The 5000-nt window shown below is 50.9% G+C and overlaps 1 protein-coding gene across 1 annotated transcript in view; it reads right to left on the bottom strand.

The window, feature by feature from the left end:
* The window catches only part of LOC130387518 (leucine-rich repeat and immunoglobulin-like domain-containing nogo receptor-interacting protein 3), a 24996-nt gene that overhangs the window by 18482 nt on the left and 1514 nt on the right, over positions 1-5000 (bottom strand). The gene's annotated exons all lie outside the window — the stretch shown is intronic.

Raw genomic sequence — 5000 nt, 5'->3', positions numbered from 1 at the left:
CACACACACGTACACAGGAAGGGCAATGTTCTTGACCCGCATTAGTGTCTTCAGGGGCCGGGGGGGAGCGGGCTGCTCTACAGGTGAGCCAGCGTCTCTCTCTGACCCACATCAACATTTAATGAAGCCTGCGGAACACGAGTGCCTCCGCCAGGGCAGGTGTTGAGTAGGACGGGGGGAGGGGGGGGCTAGAGGGGGCTAAGGGGGGCGGTGGGAGGTCAGCCGGGCAAACGGACATTCACTCATCGTGGCTCACTCAATCGCAAGCACTATCTCTAATTCACCCCCACTCACTTTAATGCATACTTAAACCCCAGAGTGAACACACACACACACACACACGCACACACACACACACACACACACACACACACACACACACACACACACACACACACACACACACACACACACACACACACACACACACACACACACACACACACAACAGATTATTAAGCACCAGCAAACACACACACAAATGCACAGATAACAACACCAACACTTGGGCGCACACACACACACCTAGCCATGCAGATACACATTGACACACGCACACACACACACCCACACCCACACACAGGTGGATGGGACATGCGTACCTAAAGACTCCCTAGTGATCAGGATTAGAGGACAGAGGAGAGGTGGAAGAGCAGATTGGACAGAGGAGTGTAATGAAGACTTCCCAGTGACTGGGGATCAGAATTGTGATCTATTCTCATCAAACACTCACACACAATTTTCAACCGTCCCATTGCTGTGTTCATTACCTCGTAATGAATCTAATTACTCTGAATTACCCCTATTTCATTATCCAAACCGGATTGACCTTCATTGCATCGTCGCAATAAAACGCTCAGAAAGCAGAGAGAGGAAAACATTGTTGAACACGGCCAGTGTTCATTCATCACTGATTCAGCAAACTATTATTAATACAGAACCATTCTCGGCATGGAGGCAACACATCCCAAACAACAGAGAACATAAATGTTCATTTGCATTTTGTAGGAGTAAAGGAGATGTCAGTCTGATGATTAAACACTCTGTTTAATGAAAACTCAGTGTGAAAAAGAGAGAGAGAGAGATAGAGACATAATGAGAGAGTTAGAGAGCGAGAGAGAGAGAGAGAGAGAGAGAGAGAGAGAGAGAGAGAGAGAGAGAGAGAGAGAGAGAGAGAGAGAGAGACAGAGACAGAGACAGAGAGAGCGGGGTGGAAGGAGATGAAAAAAGGTGTGTTTGTGCCCGGGGTCACAGCTGAACCGAGGTGAGCCGATGGAGGTAAATTAAAGTTAGCGAAATGGGAAATGAAAGGAGTGAGTGTCGGAACAAGCGAGAAAATGGCTAGCTAGAAATAATCGAATGAGAGTGAGAAGCGTATGTACATGTGTGTGTGTGTGACTGTATGTGTGCGTGTGTGTGCTCGTGTTGGTGCGGGGGTGTGCGCAGCTCCAGAGCTTCTGACAAACAACGGTCAGAGATGGAAAAGTCAAATTCCACCAATTAACCGGTCGGCTTTGTGTCCAGGCAGAAATTATGGTTTTAATTAATAACTATTAATTAATAGTAAAATAACTATTACACCCCGGACAGACCGCGAGCTACGGCACACACACACACACACACACACACACACACACACACACACACACACACACACACACACACACACACACACACACACACACACACACACACACACACACACACACACACACACAAAGACGTACACACTAATAGTGTGCTACAAGTGTATGACAACTTCCCTCTCCCGAACTCGCTCCTCTCACTCTGCGTTTTGCATCCTTCAGCTTCTTGGTGCATTTCTCAAGGTCAGCCGTCATCCACACACACTGTACAAACACTGATACAGAGAGAGAGAGAGCGCCCCCTCCTTCAGCACACACACACACACACACACACACACACACACACACACACACACACACACACACACACACACACACACACACACAACACACACACACACACACACACACACACACACACACACACACACACACACACACACACACACACACACACACACACACACACACACGCACACACACATCCCAATCAAACCCTCTCAAATAACCTGTTCTGCACTCTGCACACCTCTCCGACCCACCCCACCCTACCCCAGCATCACCAGCACCCCCACCATCTCTCCTTGATTATCCTTCAACATCTCACCCCCCCCCCCCCCCCCCCCCCCCCCCCCTCTCTCTCTCTCTCTCTCTCGCTCTCTCTCTCTCTCTCTCTCTCTCTCTCTCTCTCTCTCTCTCTCTCTCTCTCTCTCTCTCTCTAACTCTCTCTCTCTCAACTCCTCTTCTTGCCTCTCTACCATTGAAGAACACCACCCGTGGCTCTCTCCACCGGCTGTTAACCCTTGTTGCTTGTGGTAAATTGCACCATCTGTCTCTTCCCTATGCCCCCCTGGTTTCCCTTTTACCACGGATCTTTCCTCTCGATTGATTGGCTGATTTCCCCCCTGCCTTCTCAGAAGACACAGCAGGGGCTGAAAGTGTATAATGTGTTGATCAGTGTCTCCTCTACATTTCCCCTGGTTCTCCTCTCCTGTCCATCGCCCGGTCCCTGTAGGGCTGGAGTCAGGGACCGCCACCACCCCTGTGTGTACTCAGAGGATGAGCTGAAAAACACACCGTCTTAGCACCTTCGCTCAGCATAAAAGTCCCAACGCTTCTCTTCAAACGTCTCGAGATATCCCTCTCCGACAGAACATGTTTGGTGGCGCACACCGCCAGCCATTATCTATTCAACCTTGTGTTCATGACTTCCTGTCCGTCCCCGCTCCCTTCCTCCTCCTCCTCCTCAGAGACGGGTCCCCCCCCTGGCCCCACATCTGTCCACGTCCCCCTAGGGGCCGCCGCCGCCGCCACGCCGGGGCCGAGGGGACGCACAGCCGGGTGCACGCCCAAGGCTGCAGCGAACAGTGGTGTGTTGAAAGGCCTTTCACCGGGGGGGGGGGGGGGGGGGGTGTGTGCGTGCCTGTAGTGAGTCAGTTTGGTGCATTTGGGTTGCTTTGCTTGAGTGTCTGTGCACACAGGATACAAGGTCAAAGCTTTGTGCCACTTCTGACGAACGGATGTGGGGGGGGGGGGGTTAACACAAGGGAGGGTTAACACAAGGGCAGGCGAAATACAGCGAGAAACAAGTAGATAAAGAGGAAGACGGGGGAAAGAGAGAGAGAGAAATGACCGGAGATGGAGAGAGAAAGCCCCTGGCAGGGCTCCACCGTCTCACACCCGCGGCCCCGCGCCAAGCGCCCGTGATACACGAAGAGCTCCGTTCCTCCGCTCACAGTCTGGTGGAAGTGCCGACGTGATTTAAGAAGCCTGCGGTAATTATCGAGCAGCGTCCCGCTGATTGACTTGGCAGGCCGGACAGGGGCGGCCGGGCGGAGCCGAGCGGTCCTAGTATGTCTGTACACGGAGACAGGCCCCCCCGTCCCTGGGAGGCCTCGAGTGGGGGGGCGCAGCTGCCCGCTGAAGGCTGGTAGAACCCACTGGAGTGGTGCCGGGTGCATGGTGGCGCCCGGGGACGCTAAGTGTTTGAAAGGGGCCTTGAGTGCAGACAGGCTGCGATGGCGTTGGACAGTCTTCATCAAGGTCACCCCCGCCCACCGCCGATAAAGTCACCGGCCGTCAGCGCCATTCTGCCCCTCAGGGTTAGGGTTAGGTACCCGGGCTCCTCTACCTGCTCGAGCTGTAACGCTGAGGTCCCAGGACTGCGAGGTTACAGCGTGAGTCACGTTGAGGAACATTACGTTACATAATGGGACTGTGTGAGTAACATTACAATGTGTGAGAAACATTACAATATGGGACTCTGTGAGAGTAACATTACAATACGTGAGTAATATTACTTTACATAATAAGACTCTGCATGAGTAACCTTACAATACTTGAGTAACATTACATTACATAATGTGACTGTGTGAGTACCATTACATTACATAATGGCACTCTGCGTGAGTAACAACATTGCGTGAGTAACATTGAGTAACGTAACATAATGTGACTGCGTGAGTAACGTTACAATATTTGAGTAGCATTGAGTAACATTACGTTCCATAATGTGGCTGCCTGAGTAACGTTACATTATGTGAGTTACACAGAGTAACATTACCTTACATTATGTGAGTAACATTCAGTAACTGGTAACATGGTATAAGATGACTCAGCGCGAGTAGCTTCACTGAGTAACATTAGGTTGTGCGTGAACGGACAGGGGGTGGGGGTCTCGTGCTCCTTGCTGCTCTACTAAAGCCAGGGCCAGCCACAGATTAATAGGACAGGCGAGGGCTGTGATAGCAACATGAGATTAAACAGGGGAAGGAAATGAAGTTGGACAAGGATGATGGAATTGGAGGGAGCATATGTGCATGTGTATGTGTATGAGTGTGCAAATGTGTGTGTGTGTGTGTGTGTGTGTGTGTGTGTGTGTGTGTGTGTGTGTGTGTGTGTGTGTGTGTGTGTGTGTGTGTGTGTGTGTGTGTGTGTGTGTGTGTGTGTGTGTGTGTGTGTGTGTGTGTGTGTGTGTGTGTGTGTGTGTGTGTGTGTGTTTGTAAATGTGCATATGTGTGCACATGTGTGTGTTCGTGTGTGCGTGTGTGTGTATGTGCATATGTGTGCATGCATATTTGTTTGTGTGTGTGTGTGTGTGTGTGTGTGTGTGTGTGTGTGTGTGTGTGTGTGTGTGTGTGTGTGTGTGTGTGTGTGTGTGTGTGTGTGTGTGTGTGTGTGTGTGTGTGTGTGTGTGTGTGTGATGTGTGCCTCTGTGTGGGTAGGGGGGGAGAAGATTGGACTGGCTATAAAAGGTAGATTTCATGCAGATCCTGCCACCCTCAGCCAGATGTATCTGCCATAACATTAAATTATACACGTGACGGACAGCAGAACAAGCTGGCCCGGAATATGCAACTGATTCTCCACACCAGGGCAAACAAATCTCAGATGCAAATGTTTGCAAGGTCGCGG

Source organism: Gadus chalcogrammus, chromosome 8 (assembly GCF_026213295.1).
Source record: "Gadus chalcogrammus isolate NIFS_2021 chromosome 8, NIFS_Gcha_1.0, whole genome shotgun sequence".
NCBI lineage: Eukaryota > Metazoa > Chordata > Actinopteri > Gadiformes > Gadidae > Gadus > Gadus chalcogrammus.
Note: the sequence above shows the minus strand (reverse complement) of the source record. Positions and strands in the feature narration are given on the sequence as shown.